Source organism: Oryzias melastigma, linkage group LG23 (genome assembly GCF_002922805.2).
Source record: "Oryzias melastigma strain HK-1 linkage group LG23, ASM292280v2, whole genome shotgun sequence".
Taxonomy (NCBI): Eukaryota; Metazoa; Chordata; class Actinopteri; order Beloniformes; family Adrianichthyidae; genus Oryzias; species Oryzias melastigma.
In genome coordinates this window covers 2,124,425-2,149,456 of record NC_050534.1, presented here as the reverse complement: position 1 = coordinate 2,149,456, position 25,032 = coordinate 2,124,425, and positions in this window count along the sequence as shown.

Below are 25,032 nucleotides of genomic sequence, written 5' to 3'. Positions count from 1 at the left end.
TGAAAAAGTGGATTGATCAAAAAGCGAGTTCTACTTGAAATTCTGTTTCTGTTACTTAACTCTTCCCTTCACTTCTCCAAGCCTCGTTGTGTACTCCTTTGCTGGGATCCTTCCCGTTTGTTTCCATCTCATTTCCCGTCACCGGAGCCTTTCTTTCTCTCCCTCCTCTTCCCTCTCTCCTGGCTGTGTGGATGACAGCCGCGCTCTCGTGGCATCTGTCTGCGGCTCCCCAGCTTGTCTGTGTGTGATCAGCTCTCTCCGCCTCTCCTCCACGATTTATCTCCCCGTCTTAGTGCTCCCTTTTCTCGCCACCGCCGCCGCCGCTCAGCTGCCTCACTGCCAACTCACTGTCGCTGTTAACTCACATACCATCTTATGTATTGCCAAAGCAGATTGTGTTTGGAGGGCAAGCAATTAAGGGGGAGGCAAGCGCAAAACTGTAATGTAATTTTGGCTGCGATATTACTGGGGGGGGGCACAAGGAGGGGGATAAAAAAAAGCACAGAGGAGGGCTTAAGCGGTTCGGACACTGCAGAGCAAACACGGTCGAGGAGAAGGATTCTGAGCTGAGCTTTAGTGGGACCGAATCTGGCACTTCCCTAATTACAAGGGGCCAAATGTCAAGCGTGCTCACTGTCAGCTTGGTGGCGGGCGGCGCTGCTTTCTCTCTCACGCCTGCTCCCTCCCTCTTAGTTCTCTCTCTTTGCTTTTCATGACCCCCCCTTTTTTCTCAAAGTTCCTGCATGTTTTACGAATCTCAATAAAGGCCATTAAAGAGTGATCCAGCACTCCGCAGGCCGATAGTTCTGCTGCAGAAGGTGGCGGATCGAAGTTAGATAGTAAAACACGTGAAGCTTCGTACACACCAGTCAAATAGCACATTTAGGTTCTTGAACCCGACCATTTAGCCCATGTTGTTCACACTGGACGAGCAGGGAGGCACTTCTACTTCTTTTTCTGCTGTTTACTGTTTGGTAGGTGGCATGTCCGCCGCCTACAGTTTTGGTGAGAAATGTTGAAGCGGTAAAAATCTCATGAATGTTGCTCCAGACTTTTTGTCTCTGCTCTATTCCAATACATTAAGACTCGGGCTGTGTCCGATTCCCCCTACTCACTATAGTGTGTTCACCATTTTCTAGTGCTGTCTGAATCTACTAATTCCAAAAAAACAAGAGCACTGGAAATGTCCCAGAAGTCTTTGCGAAAGACTAGCGTGCATCGATGCTCACTAGCACAATGCATTGCAGTCAAACAATTTAGAACAAAAAAACGCGTTTAAATGTATTTAAATAAACTGTCCACATTTTCACCATCAGAACAGAGTGGAGTCATAAATAAATGTCCTGAAATGTTTGTGGTGATTTGATTTTGACTTTGTGACATTGTGACGTCATACCAGGCATTTGGAAAAAAGTAGTGAGCATCGTGAATCCAGGAAACTAGATAGTTTTTTAGTAGTTAGGGATTAGGGGGATTCAGACACAACCTTGGTGTCATGGAATTCCAGCAGGACACAAACAACAATCATTCATTTCTCCTTCATGATCCATTTTCAAAGGTTTGCTGTGTGTTGGCACTTCAGTCAGCTAAAAGGATACCATTCATACATCATTATTAAATCCAAGTCCCTGACTGGTATAAGTTCAAACTAGATTAACTTTTAACGTGCATTCAATGTCCATGTGTTCTGTACCTAGATCTGAAAATAGAAATAGTAACTTGCTTAGTTATGCCTGAACGCATATTCATGTACTCACAGACTTTTCTGTGTTTCCATTACACATATGCGCAAAACTATCGAAATTCTAGAAATGCTGAAAAAACACAGTTTCACAATGACACTGTTTCCATTAAATCATGTGCTTCCATTAAGAGAATTTATTTTAGAAAATTCAATTCACAAAATTTCAGAGTTAATGGAAACGCAGCGATAGAAAGGGGTAAGTTTCTGAGCCTGATGTGAACGTAGCATCACAGCTCTGTTCCAGAAAGACTTGATGCCATATGCACAAACCACAACTATTTATTTCTCCTTTATGATTAATTTTCAAATGGTTGGAACTTCTGTACCAAATCTGAGTCCAAATTCGGCCTGGTCCGACTGTCATACAATAGCTGTGCATTTTGTACGTTGAGTCTGAAAACGTGAGTTTTAAATGCACATTTAAATCGACTCTCCATTGGAAGGGGCCTCTCAAACGCATCACGCAGAGCAGTGTGAACGCAGCTTGAGCCACAAGAGGAAGAGAGCGACTTTTCTCAGTGAGTCAACTGGCGAACTTTGCAAAGCTCTGTCAGAGAGATCAACTTTTTCTACTTCTCAAGACTTTTCTGCTAAACTAACGGACAAAACCATCAAACATCTCGTGGGAGAAGCTGTTGTCAGACGATTTGGCCTTTTTGGTGACCGCTATCAGCTTCCATTTTAATGGCTTCTATTCTGCATTCACAGCTCCTGTTTTTTGGGGAGATGCCTGATACAACGGGGGTCAAAGTCAAGGTCCCTCGGCGTGGACGAGTGGGAGAAACTTCACATCCCTCTACAAGCCAATACAAAGAGCTGTTTTCCTTGACTTCGGGGCCAGGTCGGGTCAGGGTGACGGGTCTGAGCCTCGTGCATTCAGCAGCGCCTCTAACTCAACGTTGAGGAAGCTTAGCCGTGAAAAGAATGAGCTCCCATTTCTATTCAAGAGAGACACGTGGACGGAGTAGGAGGTGATAATGGGCGACCTAAAGCAATAGGCAGAGATGAAAGAGTGTGTGCATTTAAAGGAGAGAGAAAGGGAGAAGGGGAGGCACTAAAAGCAGTCAGACTGACATATAGCATTCTAGATGCTACAGCGCTGGTCATGCTCCCAATTACACAGCATCAATAGGCTGAAATCCCATCGGCCCCCTGTGTGTGCACTTCTGGTACAATGATCCCCTCAGAACACTTTGACACCCACACAGATAAAGCTTCCCACCGTAAACACGTACAGAAAAAAAGACATATTGTTGCCAACCGTGTATCTAGTTGCAGGTATGTGTGCGAAGACTAAATAAGTTGTAGAAAAGGAAGGAGATTTGTCTGAGGGAACCTGCAAACCAAGGCTAAACAGATGGGTAAACTCTGGTAACACGTGCATCGGGACGCCTCAGGCACCTCTTGTCTTGGCTGTTGGAGGTGAGCGTGGAAAAAGTCTGCGTAGGTGAGCTTTGGCAGCAGTGTGAAATGATTTAGGAGGTGGGGGTAGAAGAAAATCGAAAGGCAGGTAGGGGGAGACGTGGTAGAACAGAAGAAGCTGACCTTAAACCCACAAATGCATGTTCAGTTCCCAAACATGTTGACAGTAAAGTCAAGAAAATAATATTAACCTCTTACAGGAAAATAATGCTTTGGTGTTGTGTTTCAAAATCATGTTCTTGTGGCATTTTTCGGATGGTAGAGTACTCATAAATGAAGATTAAAACGGCATTTCTGAGTGTTTCTTTATTCAAATTGTAAATCTGGAGCAGACAAAAAATGATGTTTGAAAAAGATTGTGACAAAGAAAATATGCTGGGTGGAGCCACAGTCTCCCTGCTCGGCTCCATTCTGATCATCCACTTCCAGACAAATAGACCCATGAACGTCTTTGTTTTCCTCATCTGAGCTGGATCTGGATCAAATCTGTACGGCTGGATAACTCCTGTTTTGAAGTTGAGGATGTGAGGGGCTGTAAGCTAGCAGAAGAGCACATAAACAGATGGATGATGGGAAGTGGGCATGCTTATCCCTCTCCTACTGTCCTACCTACAACTCAGAGGTGAATTTCTAATGAACTCCTGCAGCTCTGCAGAAACTATGTTTTAGAAAACGACACAGTTTTTTTTTTGTTTTTATTTTGGCTGTAAACAATATAATCACAATGAAAAGACCACTGGGCAATGCTTTAATTGCGATCAGAAGGTGATCAGAGTGGGTCGTTAAACAAGATCTAATGTCAAAAAGGACCCAGTGGGTGCACTTCACTAACAACTAGTGTACGGCTTCAGGACACCATACAACAGCATCACCTGTTCGTCAGAAGTGTTTGAAACTTACACTATACTTACAAATATTCTACGCTACATTTATCAGATGCAGGACAATGGTTTGTTCCATTTCCTAACGTCCCTTAAGGTGGTTGTCACAGCCTCATGTAAGACACAGATTCCCTCCCTTTAAGATGCAGCCACTCCTCTCTACGATCTACGAGTCAACCCTCGTACGGGGGTGCATGTGACTAACCCCGGGCTCAGAGGGCTGGCGTTACAGCTAAGGTGTGATGCAGGAGGGGTCTAGCTACAGCTGATGGGTCATATTAGCTCCTGGTTGGCTGCCGACCTTGTAAAACTCCACACTGTCATATGTTCACACTAAACCCCCCTTTGTTTGCTGCGGTTCAGCAGCGTTGTCCGGCGAAATTTGAACCAAACGAAACAGATTTGCAGCAGAGGCCTGACTGCAGACGTAGGTCGTGAACGCCCGCTGTGCGATTTCCTCTCGCACTTTTAAAGTTACGTAAAGACTGCGGCGCTCGCATCAGAGCTGTAACGCTAGCCGTGTGAGCCCGGGGTTGCCTTCTCCCAGGTCTAGGCTTTAGAAACGAATTTTATGGGATTGAGGTTTGCAGAGAAGAATGAAACCAAAGCAGATCCACAGGTATAGAGGTTGTTCTGCAACACAGACATCCACCCATCATCTGACCCTCTAAATCAGGAGTGTCAAACTCAATCACACAACGGGCCAAAATCCAAAACACACCTTTGGTCACAGGTCGAACAAGATAAACATTTAAACACTCTAAAACTACATTTTTAAAACTTTAAAACTGTAACTTTAAACTTAATTATGAACTAGATGTGTAGCATTAGCTGTGATAATGCTAGTGTGAATGCTGTAAGATGAATTTGGCCACAGAAGATGATAACTGAAGAGGCTGAAATTGATAGCTGAAAATGCTGAAGTTAATAGCTAAAAATGCTGAAATTGATAGCTGAAAATGCTGAAGTTGATAGCTGAAAATGCTGAAGCTGATAGTTGAAGATGCTGAAATTGATAGCTGAAAACGCTAAAGCTGATAGCTGAAAATGCTGAAGCTGATAGCTGAACATGCTGAAGTTGATAGCTAAAAATGTTGAAGTTGATAGCTAAAAATGTTGAAGTTGATAGCTAAAATGCTGAAGTTGATAGCTGAAAATGCTGAAGCTGATAGTTGAAGATGCTGAAATTGACAGCTGAAAACGCTAAAGCTGATAGCTGAAAATGCTGAAGTTGATAGCTAAAAATGCTGAAGTTGATAGCTAAAAATGCTGAATCTGATAGCTGAAAATGCTGAAGTTGATAGCTAAAAATGATTAAGCTGATTGTGGAAAATGCTGAAGCTGATAGCTGACAAAGCTGAAATTGATAGCTGAAAACGCTAAAGCTGATAGCTGAAAATGCTGAAGTTGATAGCTAAAAATGCTGAAGTTGATAGCTAAAAATATTGAAGTTGATAGCTAAAAACACTGAATCTGATTGCTTAAAATATTAAAAGCTAGCCAAGACCCTTGACGCTGCTGCCTAACTGGGTCTCTGTGCCCCTCAAGTACAGGGTTGTGTCAGGAAGGGCATCCGGCATAAAAACTCTGCCAAATCACTGATGTGAAGCAGTGGGTGCTGTTATGCTGTGGTGTAAGCCCATTATGTGTTTTGTCAAAATTTTACAAGTTAGAAATGAGCGCAAGATAACATCGAGTCATTAATAACAATAAAATGAAATGATCAGGAGGGCCGGATACTAGCGAAACACTAGACGAGCTGGATCTGGCCCCCGGGCCTTGACTTGTGCTCTAAATCTACTTTGGGGTGATGGGGTTACTGAGCCCTATCCCACCACTTATGGGCAAAAACAGGAAACACCCTCTATGGTTTGCCGGGTCATCACAGAGACTCACATTCATGTCAAGGGAATATTTAGAGACACCAATTATGAAGAATTGTTTTGGAATGTGGGAGGAAACCAGAATGTCTGAAGAAAACCCAGGCGTGAACAAGGAGAACACAGTGAGGACCCCGCCGGGACTCGAACCAGCACCTTCCCAAACACCACACTACTGTACATGATTAAAACCTTTGATCATTTTTTGCTTTTTTAATTTTGTCCAAGTGTTAAAAATACCGGCAGCCTTTTATTTGACTTAGTAACAAGCAGCAATATGAAGACGGATGTCAGGCTACAGAATAAAATGGGAGGAAAAAGGTACAAAGCCAGTGTGGGAGAAAAAAGGTAAAAGTTGAGAGGGTGATGAGTTTAAAAAGATCTAACAGCATGCACATTAAAGACACTATTGGAACAACTAGGTTCCCAGAGGTGTGATTGTTTCATTTTTCCCCCTTCAACTGTGATTCGTTTGGTCTTTCTGGGAAGACTAAGTGTGTCCATGTTAGGCAAAGCTGGTGGATAATAGGGACATATAATAATGCAGCTTTAATGTGGCTCTGGTAGCCTGGGGAAAGTGAAAGGACACTAATTACAGGTACATTTTCCCTTGTAAGTAATAGAAAAAAATTGGCTATTTAATTCAGGGCAAAGCCAAATTACACAAAGAGAAGTGCACTTGGATTTTCTGAGGTCTATTGTTACAAGTGCAGCGTAAGCAGTATAAATGTCTGATTAGATTGGCAATTTTCTACTTCGGTTGCTGGAGCCAACCGTGTTTTGCACAAAAAATATCAACTATCCTGATGTAGAGACCGCTTTTGCCTCCAATAATTACTGACAGGCTCATCCAGACTCCAGCCTTCGTCCTTTAACAGACCTGCAGTGTGCCTTCTTACATATTGTGTCTTGTTTAGATATTGATCATTGATCATGACGTTGTTGTTGCTTTTCTATTTGTGACTCAATGACAGAGTAGCGGTCTACACCACACATGCACCATGAAAACAAACGGCTCAGTGGAAACGAGGCTGAACTGAGAGGAATTAGACTTAGAATTAACTGCTCCTACGTACCGGACCGCTCAGTGGAAACGAGGCTTAAGATTATCTTCTGATCCTGAAGGAAGTTTTATTTTAGAAAACTGTTGGATTCTGTTCACAGCAGGGTGGTCATGTGACTTAAAGTGGCTACTACCTGCATGGCTACCTGGACTGCTGAGTTAGTAGCAAAAAGTTTCTTCTGGGAGAAAAGAACCAGTGAGGAAACCGAAGAAGAGCTATCAACCTCAAAGAACAATAAAGATGCTGATTACAGACCAAACTGGGAGTCTTCCTCCTCTTCCGTAATTATTGAGACGGTTGTCATGTCGCAGAAGCAGCTCTGTCTAATACGTGGTGACAGACTCTGGACTGTTTCACACACAAACAATTACAGACACGTGGATTCAGGTTCATATTATACTTACAAAATACCACTTTTATGACGGTTTTATTTATCCATCACACTTTGGAAGTTAGACGTAGCTGAAGCTAGCGTCTGGTTGTTAGCCTCCACTTTGATGTCATAGAAAATCTTCATCACAAAACTCAAAGAGAATGAAGATACAAATAAATAAAGTTGCTGATTTGTAAAAACTTGTAAAAGTGAAATTTATCGTACAGCAAGGCTGAATTATGTTCAGAAACTTTAGCTCAGAAAATGTTCCTATTTGTTGAAAAAACTCCAATGAATGAAGATTCATGCAAAGACAAGATGTGATTTTTTTTGTCCTGAAAGATAATCGGAGTCTGGATTGAGTGTTAAGATGGAATTCTATCATATAATGTAGGCCTAATGTTTCCTTTACGGAATTTTCTCCAATCAGAAACGACTTCTACAAAACAACTTTGCATTATTGAATCTTCATCATATGTAAAAAGAAATTATATTTTTAGACTTCTTTTAAAGACATTTGTTGTAGTATTATTTTATTTTGAAAGTAGATTTTCTAAAAGCTTAAAAATGCCACTTTGTGTCCCATTTGGACTAAATATTGTCAAATATAAACCGGTCTGTGGCCTGAACAAGCACTGCTGGGGAACACTGTTACTGTCATGAATGCTGGTGAAGGACCCAAACAGACAAGACTCGGTGGAGGAAACTTAAACATTTACTAAATAAACTTAAACATGACAAAACCATGAGAGAACAAACTGGAGATATAGCAGAACAGAACAGATGACCTGACAATAAATCCATTGAGGTTGATGAACTAAATGAAGACAGCTGTGGATGATTAACCTGAACATGGTGAGACTGACAGAGAAAACAGAACATGGAGAAACCAGATCACAGAATCCTGACATTTATACACCAATAACGTATGGAAAACAAAAACATCCCAAAAAGAAAAGCAATAGCCACTGAGTGAAATGCAGGAATAGCAGATCATTTTTCACAGCAAATAACATGTTAGTTACATCACAAGTTTAGTTGTTTGTTCAGGGACACAAAGAAAAGATCAGACTATGATTACAACCTGCTGATTGTTAGTCAGTTGCTCAACACAACAAGCCAAAGCCTCCAACCCGAATCAGATCCTGTGACCACCCTGCTCAAATTTATGTTTCACTCTGTAAAAAATGAATTTTAAGAGAGTAGGAAGACCTTTATGTCAAAAAATGCTGTCATTAGTTTGAGAAAACATCTTACTGACTATAATATTTTCTTAAAATAGGAATCCTTTTAAAGACCATTTTTTATGCCATTGGTCGATTTTCTTTTCTTATTTCCAGAAATGTTTCAAATTTTAGGAATCAGAAGAGTTAATTTATTAACAGGGTAAATTGTTTGACATATGTCTGCTCATTAGTAGGATGTACACCCTGGCTGACTGAGTGCCAATGTTGGATGAACAGGTGAAGGTACAGGTGAAAGGAGTCTGTAGGACGCTCACACCTACTACAATCGGATTGTCTAATTTCTTTAACACCGCGGCTGCATGGAAGGAACGGGTATTATACAGCACTGATGGGCTCCCTTAGAGAAACTAGAACATCTGTACGAAGATAACACACACAATGAGCCCAGTGAGGCACATTTCTTCGTGATATTGGGCTACATCAATAACATTGAATTGAATGCCTTGTTTACATTTCTTGCAGACGATTGGCCATACATCAAAGATACAAGTTCACATACAAGTATTTGAAAGGTGATCCAGCTCAAACTTTCTTCACAAATCTGTGAATGCAGATCACAAGCAACATTACAAAACTATTTCCCCCTTTTCTGTGAAAAGCTCGTGCAGAGTCACAACCTGCAAATGATGAACAGCATCAGTCCAATCAGGGCTGAACACAGACTGATGCCAAGAGCTGAGGTCACCTGAGGTCATCTAGTTCTGTTGGCAACTCCTGTGTGGAAGTACAACTTCCAGGGCAGATCTTTGTCCAGACTTAAAGCAGTGACTGCTACATCTGTATCAGAGTCACATATGAGCCTCTTCATCGTCACTGCTGGACAAAGTAAAGTCCGTGTCTTCAGGAGTTTGTCAAGCTGCTGTCAGTGTCACTTTCTGTTTGGCTCACCTATGTGGTTGACTCTGTGGTTTGTGTGTGATGACGGAGGAAGTCTGAGCATGAGCTTATCTGCAGCAAGTCTTTTCACTAAAATAACTCACTCATACTGTATTTGATCGACTGACGGGCATCAGGGGTCAGCCTCCTCTTCAACCTCTCCATCCAGAAACGTAGCAGTACAAGATATCAATATAAAGATTACAATGTCATTGTTCTGGGAATTACATTCTATTTTACTCTATTCTGTTCTGCTCTATCCTATTGTGTTGTATTGTATTCTATTGTATTCTATTCTATTGTATTCTATTCTATTCTATTCTGTTCTGTTCTATTCTATTCTATTCTATTCTATTCTATTCTATTCTATTCTATTCTATTCTATTTTTATTTTATTTTATTTTAGTCTAGTCTATTCTATTCTATTCTATTCTAGTCTAGTCTATTTTCTTTTCTTTTATTAAATTCATCAGTTTGACTGACAGGACTTGTGATATTGGACTTTAATGGATACCAAGTCTTTATCTTTCATCTGCAAAATAACTCGTGTCTTCCTTCATCCCAGCAGCTTTGAGAAACAGACGTCTAAAGAATGAAAGAACACAGTGTGTCTTTATGTGTATATACTACATATCAGGATGAGCCAGTTAACAGGGTCTTTGGTGGGTCTGGTGTCTGTAGATCACTATGTAGCTACAACTTTAACAAATATAAAACATATCAAACTAGCATCCTAAACAGGACCCTTCATGAACACATGTACTAGTCTATTCTATTGGGTTTAATCTTAACAACTCAAACAAAATACTTCAGTTTTGTTTGTGAGAGTGTAAGAGACGCAGAGACAGGTTATCCTCCACATATCTGATGATGAGCTCTGTCCCAGTGGAAGATGACCCTTCATGTGACATATTTGGGATCTTTCTTGCATACGATGGACGGGACAGGCAGAACAGAACCAGAGGAAACAGCAGGTAAACCCGTTCTGGACCGGAGTTCACTTCTGAGAGGTTCATGTCGTGAAAATGTTTGGGAAATTGAAATTACAATTCCTAGGTCCCTAAAAAGTCCGTGAATTTTTTTTTTTGCCAATTTTTGCTGCAAAAGACATTAAACAATAAAATAGTTTAACATGAGATTAAATTGTGTCAGAATTGTGTCGATGATTGGAGTTTACGTTGTCATAAAGCAGGACATGTTCTCGTCGCTTTTCACTTCTGTCAGACATTGATTGAGAAATATTACAGATTGCTGCAGAAATGTAGCTTTGACAACAAGTGTTTTTTCATTGAAAGGTATTAACGGTGGCTACTGAGGGGCTCTGACCAGACCGGGATAAATGCTGACACCACATCCTTCCACAGACGCAGCATGGGAGAAGATCGCCTGGTGAGACACATGAAAGGAAAGAAACAGCGAACGCCGCCAGGACCCGTCTGTCATAGAACTTTGTTAAACAGGTAATGATCACAATGCCATAGAAGCTTATTGCAATAAAAATAAATAAATAAACAGGTGATTTTAGTTCAAATCTTTTCCAAGATTTTTGTTCAGATACTACTAACATGCTGGGCTGTAGTTTTCATGAGGAGACGAGGTTAGAGTTGAAAGTTGAAAAGCCACAATGTGTCCATGTTATAGACATGATCCGTGTCTGTTTATGTTCATCATGATATCAGTCTTTAACCACAAACATTACAGAACAAATGTTGTGGAATGGGTTAAATCTTGATCAACTTTTTATTTCATTTTAGTCAATATTGGGCACAAAGCAGAGAAGTCCACAAATGACCTGCTGGATGCTCACGTTGTGGGTGTGGTCAACTTGTATATATATTAGGAATTTTGATGGAGTTTGTTTCAACCATAATGAGTACTTGTGATGTTTTTAAGATGATTCATGGTGAGTTACTGAGAAATTGCTGGTTTGTTGTGTACTTTATTGACGGTCTGCCTCTGCAGCTTCACATCAAGACAAACTGCGGCTGTCACTCCTTTTCATCACTGATGACCACAAACCAACATTAATAGTTCGCACTGGTCGATAGAACTGCAACGTTTTGTTCTGTAACGTCTGTGGATAAAGTAGGAAGATTAAAACAGACTGAAGATGTTATGACAAGCACATGAGATCTGAGTTTTTGTTGTACTTTCAAATATTAAAACTAAAATCACACAAAAAAATGAGAAGATCAGCCTTTTTTTTACATTTAATTGAACACAATCCTCTCATACGACACAAACAGCCGTTGATACGGCGGCTGGAATTTCAATGGCAAGCAGACACACTTGGATGGATCCAATGTGTCTTGCTGTGGTTTAGCAGCACCGACTACAACAGTCTGACTGAAATGGGTTTATTTTTAGTTTCGGAAGTTCAGTGAAATGTTATGAAAAGTCATGGAAAACCATTGCTAACAAGTGTATGAGCCCTGTGGGGCACAGGCTGGCCTCTCCATGCTTCATGGATATCTTATCTTTTGTTGTTCAAACAAATTCAAGCGTTGTGGATGAAAACCAGCATCTTCTGGAACGTTGTTGAAGTCCATCGCCATACAGTGTTGACACGTTTCAGAAATCGTCTTGGACTCAAACAAAACCAACACTCGACACAGTTTCTGAATATTTCCCATTTTTTGTCTGTAAAACACAGTATTTTTCTTCTTTAATAGATACAATGTGGATGTAGCACATTTTATAACACTTTTATTACATATTTAGGAGTCCTTTTCCTCCTTTGGACTGCTTGCAATGTAATGATCTTGGAAATTGCCGAGGTTACAGGTTACTCGTGACTCAAACTGCAGCGCGGATGTTAATCCTGTGAGTAAGCGAGTAGGAGTGACTATAAACATAGATTACAAAAATACTTTAAGATAACAATTAGAGAACTTTTGCACTTTAGCTTTGTTTTTAGTTCTTGGATGTCGGAACAACACAGTTTTCACCTTGCAGCCTATATCTCAATTTTTAACTGTCAACCCAACAAGAACTTCAGTTCTCTCAGTTGAGCGGGCCTGTAGGATCCCAGAGGATTATGTGTCTCAACAAGGTTGTTGATTACACCAGAAAAGGTCCTCATGAGGTTAAAAAAACAACTATTTCCACAAGTGATGCTAAGACGCAGAAGAAGATGCGGAAAAGTGGAAATGTTAAGGGGAACCCTACTGGGCACAAAGACAAATGCTCTCCCAGCACACAGACACATCAGACAGAGCCCTGCAGTCCCACCTTTGACACTAAGCTTCCAGATGCAGGAACTCTGGCTCATCCTCGCTAACACAGACTGGCAGGTGAAGCTAAGCGCCCTCTCTTTTCTCCTCCGCTCCTCTCCTTTTCTGTCTGTCCTCTGTTTCTTCTGCTTTTTTGTGTGTGTTTTTACCAGCTCACTTTCTCTCCTATTTCTGTTTTCCCGTATCCATCTGTTTCTTTCTTGTAACCCCCCCTCTCTGTTTCCCCTCGGAGGCTGCAGGCTGGGGTTGAACTCATCTGTCAGGATCAGAAAGGGTCTGGAGTGACGGAAGACTCCTGTTTCTGCAAGATAAACAGCCAGCTCAGATCAAGAATACACACACACACATACACAAATGCACGCACACCCACGCACACTGCCTCCACAAAGGCACACACCGTCCGACTGACAACGGCGTCAGATCCGTGGTTCGCTGTCCTTGTCAGCTTAAGCAAGGTGCGGCGTGCAAATCCAGGTGGTTATTTACTAAAAAGTTAATCTTGGAAAAGTCTGCAGTGAAACTCAGAGGCAGGCTGGTGATTGACAGTGACCGCGCAAACGTGGCGATACAGATCTTCAGAGGAGACAAACATGTTTTTTGGACGCAGCACAGAGACGTCTGCACTCGCTTTGACCGATATGTTGGGAGCAGCTGAATATCTAAAGAAACCAACTTTTTTCTTCTCCTTTTTTCCAACACTACTTCAACACTTGCCAAGATGACAACGGTTGCCCAAATGTTCCATTTGATGTTTCCAGCCTGAAGAGCAAGAAGTGGGAGAGAAAGATTGATACAGAAGGGAGGGGAAGAGAGGGGGATAGCAGCAGCAATGAGAAAGTGAGGAGAAAGGGGACAACATGAGAATGAGAGGAGTGGAAAAGAACATTAGCATCGAGAGGTGCCAAGTTTCCCTATCTGCCAGCCTGAGGTGTGTGGAGTCCCGGGTGAGGAGGGGGGAGGAGAAAAGACGCAGGGGTGAGGCAGGCAGTGGGTGTCAGGTATGTCTCTTTTTCTATCCGAGTGCTCCGGCATGCGCCGGTGCTGCAGCTGCTGCTCGCCCGGATAACAAATCATTCCCTACAGCGCCTTCTGGTAACCTCGTCACTCCTGCTAATGACATTTGGAGATGCTAAGCTTGTAAATTAGCGAATCTGGACCGAGGAGATATTATTTATGCTTGTCTCCCATCCTGAAAGACTCGTCTTGATGGGTAAATTGTGTTTAATTCTTGGAGGAAGCCGTTTTTTTCAGCACCCCAGCGTGAGATGAGATTAATCCCTTGACAACCTTTGCGGGCGCACTTCAAAATTGCTCCCAAATGTCACCGCCGAGATTTGTGGAAGCAAGGGAGGAAATGTGGAGGAAAACGGGGATCCTCCCTGATATATACTTTTTAAATGCACTTTCTTTGGCATTCCCAAAAAAAAAAAAAAGAAAAAAAATCAAGGCACAAGCCGCCATCCGCCCACACATGCAGACAGACACACACCTTCCACCCTCCTATAGATTATGTTCTTGTTATAATGACACACAAATAAAACTGTATCACTTCAAACTGTTTGAGCTGCGAACGCACACAGTAGCAGTTGTCCAAACGCACACACGACACTTACAGCTTGTTCCCCAGATTGCCTTTTACTAATTTGTTCCCTCCGAGTGAGAATTCATCTTTGATTTAATGTCTCTTTATGGCTGCTGGTGAAAAGACAGTTTGGGATTTGTTTACCAAGAACGCAGACATGGTTAGAGTGACCCTGCAGTCTGGAGCTGCTCCTTCTTTCATTAGGACGGAAATCAGTCAAATTAAAATCACCCCCAAGTCGTCTCTGCTAGAGCTGGGAGGGGGCTCCCATTTTGTCCCCCGTTGGGGTTCACGAGCGGCGTGGCCCGTGTGAGTCTTGGTCACGGTTCAAACCCCCCTGCATCTCAGAGATCAGCTTCCCAGAACGGCGTCTGACCACAGAGGCTTCGTCTTTCCTAATGACCCGAAGAGCTGCAGGCGCAGCTGCTGTCAGCACACATCTGCATCCTCCTCCTCCTTCTCTCCTCCACCGCTTCTGCATCCTAAATAAAGCTCAAATGTTTCGTATCTAAGGTTGAAACTGACACGATGCTTGTGTTCGTGGGGCTGCCCTGTTATTATGGAGCTCGGCGGCTCATCCTCCTTAAAAGCAAGAGTTCATTTCACAGGAGCGCCGCAGAAAAACAATGAGCTCCTGCGTGTCACATCGAGCTGTAGGGTCTGACACCCGCCTGCTGCCTTCAAACCTGTTCCAACCTGTTCCAACCCCAACGCGACGGTGGTCCTGCAACGAGTCACCATCCACAATTACATCCATCTGGGGTATTTTTACACTCAAACTAAAAGTTTATCAAAAATAAAAAGGATGAATTTCCCCCGATTTAACTCAGATGGATGACACTGTCTAGACCCAAAACCTTGACCATGTTTCACACAGAACAAAGAAGTGATCCTGCAGATCTCACAGTGATACAGGAACATCACGTCTGTCTGCTTGAAGGCAGGTTGAGGATCTAAAGTTAACAGAGGGTTACACTCCTGCACAGTCAGGTTTATCTACCGGAGCCTCTGAATTGACAGCTTGGCACAACGGCTGAGGGAAATGTTCACGTTTTTATTTCAAGATGGAACGACTGGCAAAGAATGCAGAGAAAATACTGCAATGATTAGTTCTGTAATTATATTTGTGTTCAGGTTGGAACTATTTTACCCCTCAAGTTACAAATAAAATGTGGGATCTACAGTGTTATAATCCAAAAGTTAGGGAAAAAAGCTCTGGAAATTAATTTTTAAAAAGTTCATTTCAAAAAATATAAATATTGGGCCACAAATTAGTATTCCTGTGTGCACAAATCAGCTTTCTTTAGGGCACACATTTCCATTTTGTGGTCTCAATTTAGCATTATGTGTCAAAAATTAGCTTTTTTGTAAATGAGTGTTTCTGGACACAAATTAGTTTGTTGTAAATTTGTATTTTGCGTGTACAGATACTAATTTGTACACACAAAATGTTAATTTTAGGGAACAATTTATAAATTATTTTTATCTTTTTTTTAACTATAAACATGTTCTTGGGGGGTTAGGGGTAAATACATGCGAGCGACAGAGCACTGTGCTTTCAGGCCATCATGGACTGTCATCTGTTTTAGAGCTTGGTCGCACGTGTCAATAACATCAAGCATTTTTTAGTTATCTTTAGTTTATGTCCAGGGCTTTGTGACGAATTAACTCAAAAGCAAATTCTGCTCTTTAAATGTAATAAAATGACTAATAAAGGACAGATTTATAAAAGTATGATGTGTTTAGATCAAACCAGAGCAAGAATTTAAAGGTAGTATATCAAAGTAAGAACTAATATATATATATATATAAAATAAGAAAAGCACAGTGCTGCGAACAGCAGTCATTTTTCAAAAATGTAATGAAATTTTGTTTTCTCTTTTACTATTATTTAGGTTCAAAGCCATGATTTTTTTTAACATAATTTAATTTCTTACTAAATTCCAAATAAATGTTTAGTATTTTTTTTATTACGGTTACGTTTATTTTCAGATCGGTTTTGTGGCTGGAGGTCTTCGTCCTGGTTCAGGATCCTCGACCCCCGTCCCCCATTGGGAGCTCTGGGCTCCTCTGCATTGTTTATGGGGTCATGCTCTGTGGTTAGTTGGTCTGGAGCTTTTCCCTGAGGACTTCCCTCCGACCACAACACCAGAACTTCCACATGTGCTCAGCAGCACCACGTCCAGAGCTTCAGATGGATATCGGGCCCTGCAGAACGTCAGGGACGGCTCATTCTGCTGCACCTTCATGTTGCTTCAGTTGTGTAGTCAACAGTTTGTCGGACACTTTTTAGTGCTTTCGGTAAAAACTCAATAATTGGAAAGAGATTCCACAGATTCAGGATGAAAAACACAATTAATTTACTAAAGAATTTTTTTATAAGACGGATGATTTTAATTTTTAAACGGTAGTTCCTTGTAATTGTTTTTCCTTTTTAGAATGGTTGAAGGAAAGTGATAATGTGAAAATAAATTTCCTTTTTGATTAATGCCACAAAAAGCTTTTCATTATCTCAGAAGCATTTCAGTTCCATTCATTTGAATTAATTTAAAGCATTTTGAAACAGTGTTTTTTATTATTGTCAAAGGAGGAGAATTTATTAAATGTCAGCCCTCTGCTGCCCTGAATCTTTCTCTGTTTGTCCTACATACTTTCACAAACGCACTCCCCAGCTCGCCGTAATGGCGAACACAAGCCGTCTAAACAATCGCCCCAATCCCCCTTATCTTCAGGAGTTATGCCTCTAAATCTACTCATAATACACAGCTCACTGAGGGCGTAATCCCCGGGAACATCGGAGTAAATCCATGCTATATCCGCTACATGAGGACTAGTGTCCAAAGCCAGGGTCATTATTGTGAGATGGAGGGAGCGTGGGGGCGTTAATGGGTCATCTACGAATTCATATTAACAGCGAGCCATTAGGACACCTCCATCCTGGAAATCCCTTCTGATAAAACAGCTGAAACTTTAAATCCCTCCGTGCTTCTTCCACCCCCCCCCCAACCCCAACCCTGAGCCTGTGGCAAAACCGTCTGGAAACTGTCCCAGCTGGAAAAGTCCGGCCAAGAAGCAGATAAATAGAGGCAGCTGCTTCCATTTGGATGCAGCAGGAAAGGACGCAAAAGTAAATCGGGCTCGTGATAACGAACACTGAAAACTTTGATACAGACGTGTGAGCATGTGGAGTTCACACTGGACAGGCAGGGAGGGGCTTCTTCTTCTTTACTCTTTCTACTGTTTACTACCAACACCTACAGTTGAAAGAGGCTTAGTGGGAAATGTTAAATCTGATGAATCTTGCTCCAGACTTTTTCTTTCACAGCTTTATTCCGATACATGAAAGTCTGTTATAGAATTCCAGGTCTTAGCACTTCCGTGAAGTAAAAGCTGATGCCATCCAGATGTCACCACCAAATATGAGTCCATGATTGGTCAAAGTTTGACCTGGTTCAACATGAGTTCAGAGGGCGTGCCTTTTATATGTAGAGTCTGAAAACGGTGAGAGACTTGCACAGCAATGTGTTAACGTGCGAGCTTTGAAGGTGCATACGTGCACAGACTTTAGATAGGAAGTGGTTGGTTGAATGCAGATTACAAAAGGCACTGTGAGCATAGCTTAAAGGTGTTTTCACAGAAGTCTGTTGGTTCAGACCGAGTCCGCTTTATTTGCTTTTGCTTTGTACTCAAACAACCTTCAACCGAACATTTCCGTTTCTAACCAAAACTTGTAAACAAAACCACGTGACTAAAGTCCTCTTCAGTTATTGGTCAGGAATTATGAATGCAGGGCAAAACAATGAGAGAAGGAATAATGGAAGTACTACACTTTCCTATCCTCTTCAGGATAGCTCACTATTCAAACTTTAAATTTCAATGAACAATTGTGTATATATGGAAGAGGAAGACCAAAGAGGAGGTTTATGGATGCAGTGAATGAAGACATGAAGGTGGCTGGTGTTAGAGTGGAGGATGCTGAAGACAGGCTTAGATGGAGGGAACTGATTCGCTGTGGCGACCCCTGAAGGGAAAAGCCCAAAGGAAAAGAAGAATTACTCAAAAACTCAACCGTTGTTGACTGTCTGCTGCCAGGCTGCTGTGTCCAAAAAGCTTTTAAATTAAAAAAAAGAAACAGTGAGGGAAAGAGTGGCCTTTTTTAAACATTCTTTATATTCTTAAGGAGACCAGGAGGACAAATTAAAAATGCAGGGAAGAGCATCCCCTATTTGTTGAAAAAGCTCTTTTCCCCAGGCCCAAATGTCAGGCCTGCAGGTTTTTTTGGCCGGTGGGAGTTTCATGGTCTTAAAGGGTCAATGATATGCAGTCTGGGAAACGGGCTGCCACTCGGGCAATGGAGGGGTTTGTTTTCCAGAAAATGAAGGAGGGAAGAGGGGTATATCTCAGAGCTGGTTGGGATGGAATGGACAGTTTCCAAACGGGGATGGTTCCTGCCAGGGCCTGCTGAGCTCGTCCACATCACACCAAACACGACAAAAAAAGGAACCTTATGACCAAAAAAACTACTGTGTGCTTTTAATTTTTAATTTAATTCTTTTTTTTTTAGTTCTGTTTAACAGCTCTAAATACTTCACACAAGGACATGTCGCAAATTGGCATGTGAAGTATCATTTCTGGCAGAACACAGACTGGATAAAGTGTTACAATAACAGTCCAGCTCCGATCTTTTTCTTAGAGCCCCTTTATATCCCTGTACTCTTTAATGCAAACATATTAGCTACTTTAAATTGTAAATCCAAGATGCAAATGTGCCAAAAGTTATAAACTCACAATATTCTGTCTTGATTTTAAGGAGGAAAAAAAGACGGAAACTTGATTGATTGGCTCAACATAAAAATTAACGGTAAAGGAAAATTAATAACCAACAATATTTAATTTCATATTGCACTTAGGATGTTTGTGCTTTTGAATAAGTTAAAGGACTGATGTGAAACATGAAGCTAGCATTACTCAGTCTTTTTCTACTGTCCTCTTCATCTTTTTTCATCCAGCAGCTGTGTCCTGAGTCAGCTTATGAAAGACTCTCCCCCAGTTTTACCCATCTTTGGTCTGTCCTACAGGGGAGCTATTGACCATCATCTACGCATATCTAGATAGACAGCTGGGAGGTGTTTGCCGCTATGGCCTGAGTGTCGAGGCTTAGCCCTGGTATCACAGGAATCACATAACACCTGTCAGACTAACGTGAGGAGCTACAGATGATTTCTGTGGTTCCAGCAGTCATCTCTTTACTGTGTTTCATCTCTACTCTCCTTTACTCTTTAACTTGGCACACTTTCCTCAATCATTTTGTAAACATATGAATTATATTGTATTCTAGTTGCATAATTTTGTCTCATACTAGAGTAACCATGTACCTGCACAGATAGGTAGACATGATGAGCACTTCAGTTACACCTGACTGAATGATGTGGAAGACCTTAGGATAAACTGAACTAGGGCTGGGTATCGTTATAATATCCAGAAACGATTCGATTCACAAGAACCTGAATTGATTTGATTCCGATTTTTTCCGATTCTGTCTATTCTTCAATTCAATTCAATAGTAAGTTTAGACATTTATACACATTTTTTTAAAAATACATTCAAAATCTATTTAATTTGTGTATATGTATTTATATTATTCTGATCCAGTTCACATCCTGTAAATGTATCAGTGAAATAATGAGATTGTTAATATCATCCAGTGTTACATGGATTCTCTAAAGGAGAAGTTCTAACTAAAATGTTCAGATCATTAACATTGGAAACATTGTTCTGCTTCTCCTGGAGGACGTTTCAGTTTGGACACTAGGTGGAGATCGAGCTATAGAAGAACACTTTATTCCAGAAGAAGAAGACAGTATGAGGAAAAAAATGAAGTTTTAGACCACAAATGGTTACTTTAAAAATTATTTCCTTATTGTCTTTTAGTAAATAAAGATGTTCATTTAGTGAGTAATGTATTTTTTGGTTGACCGAGCGTTAGCATTAGCCATCCTATGGGAAATTCTATTGAACGTTAGCATCAAGCTAGCAGACGTTATGTGTTAAATCGATTTATATCTTTTGTGAATCGATTATTGATCTTTTAAGCTTAAATCAATTCAAATCAATGAATCGATTTTTTTCAACCCAGCCCTTAATTGTACTATTGACCAATATGCAAATCATGTTGACCCAAATTTCCAACACAAAACTCAGTTTTGGCTACAAACCAGAAACATCAAATGTTTGTTGAGTAATTTGACACCATTTGAATGCTCTTATACTTTTCATTTTGCTTTTTTACAAGATCAATCGAACCAATAGTTGACACCACAGCGGTCTCCATCATATAAAAACCCCTTTTCAATTTAACCTTTATTTATCCAGGCCGGACAGATTCATAATTTGGTAACTACTGAGGTTTTTTTTTTTTTTTTAGATCGATTTGGAGTTTAGCTAATATTTTAGCAACGTGCTAGCTTGTATGGATAATTTGGCATCTACTTAGTTTTTCAAGGCTAATTTGGATTTTGCTAATATTATAGGAAAGCACTAAATATTTTGGCAAAATTGGGATGTACTGAGGATTTTTTTTTTCAAATTTCCATTTTTTTTGCTATTTTACAAGAAATTCTCTTTAAATTCTTCATGTGCTTTTAAAGCTCTTGTAATGTTGGTATCAAAATGTTCAGCATACTCAGGACATTCATGCTTGTACCTTTTACACATTTTAACATTATAGACATTTTTAAAAAAATATTCTCATTTTTTTGTGCAGTTTATGCAAATAATGCAACTTCATTATCAAAATGTTTAGCATGTTCTGCACATTCATGCTTGTACTTTTGGTATTATTTAATACATGTCACAAATTTAAAAAATTGAAGCAATTTTTTTGTGATTTTTTAAAGAATTTCATAAAATTCTTTCTGAAATTTCTGCCACTCTTAAGTCCATTTGCAACTTTACATACATGCAAAAGTTTTAGCTTTATAGCTTTAGCATTTTCAATTAATGTCTTCAGCAATTACAGTAAATTTCTTTTAGCACCTTCAACAAACAGCTTCACTCTGTTCAGCAACTACTTTCAGCAAAAAGCATTCACAATATCATTATTGCAGGTAATGCAACTCTTCTAGTTCTTATTTGCAGCTGTGGCCTGACAAAAGATAAGACCTTCAGAGAAGAGGAACAGAGGGGTTACAAGAACAAGAAACAAAATTAGTCGGTCTATAATCTTTATGCATTTAAATCATATTTTTCTTTTATGCCTGTCTTTGACTTGATTTCACAGACAAAGTCCTTCCTTTACCTCTTGGGATCTTTCTGGGGTTAAAAAGACACAGGAAAAGTTACATCCATCTTCATTGGCTTATTTGATCTCCTATTCTACATGTTTGTGAAGAGATGAACAAAGGCCCATCTCTCAGTCCATCTGGGATAAAGAAAATGTTTAAGGTATAACTTATAAAAAAACAAACAAACTTGAGCTGTAAGGCTGCTGTCTCTTCTTCAGGGATTTTACAAAATGCTACAAACACTAAGTAGAAATGCAAACACAGTTTTAGGGCTGATTAATGCTGGTCCGTCTGCGGTGCGTCTCTGTTGCGATGACACAATAAAAAATAATCATGAAAACGGTAATCATTAATCATCGCCTCCGTCATGTCGCCGTCTGATGTCTGTCCCACCGCAGCGTAAGATTTGTACCGGCCTTCTGTTTCCAGTCTGTTGACACTTTGATTTCACTATAAAAAAATACCATAAGATTCCTGTTTGATAAAACAGGCTTTGAATGAAAAACTTCCATTGTGTTTTCAAAATAAGATTTTATTCTATGTTTAAGGTGACATGGTCATGCAATTGTATATATAATGTCATTTCTGTGGTAAAAGTAGACAAAAGAAGATACATAATTTATGACTCACAGCATGCATTTCAGAGGACTCGGTGAGAAAGGAGAGGACATGGGGTCTGATTGTCAAGGTTTTGGATGAACTACTCCACATGACTGGAGACACAACAGGGACAATGTAAACTGACTAACGGTCGTGAGACGGACTCAACGAAGCCGCACTGCAGACGGACAGGTGCAAATGAGCCTTCAGGCGACGCCTTAAAGGACTGTACAACAGCTGAAGGCAGAGCTAAAAGGCAAGCTTTACATGCTTCAGTCTGAGAACTGTTCAAATTTGGTTTGGCCTTCGTCCTTTATCAGCAACATGTCCCGTTCAATCTGCGGGGGTTTCTGGCTCTTGTTACAAATTTCATTGGGGCTGAAAGCTCAATCAGATGCATGTTAACAACTTTCTGTTGTGATGCTTCAGCCTCATAGCAGATGTTTAAAAAGTGCCAGAAATACTAGTTGAAATCCCTTAAGCTGCTCAAAAGAAAACACAAAATGTAATCACAATATGATCAAGGCTGCTGTAGCATACCAGCATGGACTACTGCTACCCTTTAAATGTTTCCTTCCAAACTGTGTCAACAAAAGTTGTTAGCCAAATATAGCTTGTCAAGCTAACAATTAAACTTTCAGCTGGATTGGAGCAATAAGTGAAAATAAAGTTGATTTTGTAAGGATTTACATCATAAATCCTCAAGCTGCATTTCTACTTCAGGGGCATCTGAGAATGAAAAACAGGTTGCTGAATGACTGCAGAGCTGATCCCTCAAAGTGTTCTCATGCAAAATAGTGAAACTGTAAGCAATTTTGCCACCTTGAGTGAGTAAGCGCGAACGAGGGGACCATATAGCGCAGCACAAGTGCACACATTTACATAATGAATCCACAAGTTAAACAGCGAAGCGTTCAGCTGCCATTTGGAGAGTCAAGAGCGTTATACTTAATTAATCACACCTGTGAACGCGTCGTCACCACACAAAAACACACCGAATGAATGATGGCCGCTGCCAAACGCAGTCAGTCTCGTCGACACGTCTTCAGAAATGTAAAGGTCATTTTAACTGCAAGAGATAACAAAATGGAGGGAAGTTTAGTTGTAATGCTAGTAAAAATGAAAGAATTTATATTTTCCAAACTGAAGTTTACAGTAAAACGTGTTTGTCCAAATACAATGGCTCTGCAGCATAAAAATCTAGATGGCTGTAAATTAATCATTAGAGTCAAAGTAGCCAAACAGCGATGCTAACACTGTGCTAACCGCCATGCTAAGTTAGGGGTTGTGATCAAATTCTCTCACTACTCCCTAAGACACTGTGTAGTGTGGGACCATCTCATGTCCTGAATTTAGATAAAATTATGACAAATGCTCATGATATTCATCTTCTTTTTTTAAAGCCTGATAGGACGTCTCCCATTTGTCAAAGTACAAACCTTGTAATTAAGAATATTTGATCAAGACTCTTACGTAATCCATATAGACATATATATATATAGTAATCCCTCCTGGTTAGGGACCAGAATCGGCAAATACAGAGAACCCCCCCACCCCCATCCCCGCTCTGGGGGAGCGGAGACACACCTCAGCACCGTGGGATGCAAAAATGTCATACCAGTGTTTTGAGTTGTCTGCGTTTGATGAGCCAGAAGAGTCACATGCGTTATCCAGCTTTTACCATGGTTATTTACAAAATAAATAAATATTTGTTCAGTTTTTAGTACTTTAATCTTGTTTTTGTTTTCGGTAAATCTTATTTTATTTTCTTTTTGTACAGAAGATGAATTAAAACTTTGTTTTGAAACAGTAATAGCAGTGACCAGAACTTTTTTGTTTTTAGGTCTGCAGGTTGTTTCTCATGGCTGTATGTAAACATCTCTGTTTTCTTGAGCAATACTGCAGAAATAAAAGTCTTTAAAGTTCTATTTATCTTACTGTTGATTTACACTTGATCAATTTAAAAAATGTTCCTTGATAAAAGGAAAAATGTATCTATGCCCTGGTTTTGTTCAAATGGCAGCATATTGTCATCCAATTCATGTAAAACCGGTGATTATAGTGAACACAAAAGTAGGATTAATCTAATATTTCTTTTAATCAATTAAAAGCTTTAATCAAAATAAATGTTCTAAATGTACAGTTTTTTCTGTGATTTTACTTTTCCATTTTTTGCATTTGATAAGTCATCAGCAAATACTGTAGCTAAAAAACATTAAATTAATTAAAGCAATTAATTTTTTCCCAAATTCGCTATTAATTAGCCCTAATATATATATATATATATATATATATATATATATATATATATATATATATATATATGTATTTATGTGTGTGTGTGTGTGTAACAAACTCTTTTTTTCATGATGGTAGATTTTTAAAAGTTGTTGCTAATGTAATTGTATTTGTATGTGTTCTTGAAGGTGTTTTGTTTTCTTTGTACAGCACTTTGAGGTGTTCTTAATAGGAACTTCATCAGCCAGTCATACTATTGAACTTCATCAATCAATCCTCCTCCTTTCTGGGCTTGGGTAATCAGCATTTACAAGCTCAGTGGATTAGATTCTTGCACAAAGGAAAAATCTGTTCATTTGACAGCAGTGTGTTACCTGTAACACTAGAAGGCGCAGTTCTTGTACTATTTACAGCTCAGTTTTTAGAGATATCCAAAATGTAAATGTACCACGACATCAATGAATTCCTGAGCTTTAATTTGAGCCATGTTTTGTGGAAATGGGTTAAGAAATGAGGGAGCTAGGCGTATTTTTGTGGTTGATTTCTGCATGTCTTACTTTGAAACAACTACGTTCTGTTGACAGTGCACAGCAATGGCGCCTGTGTACG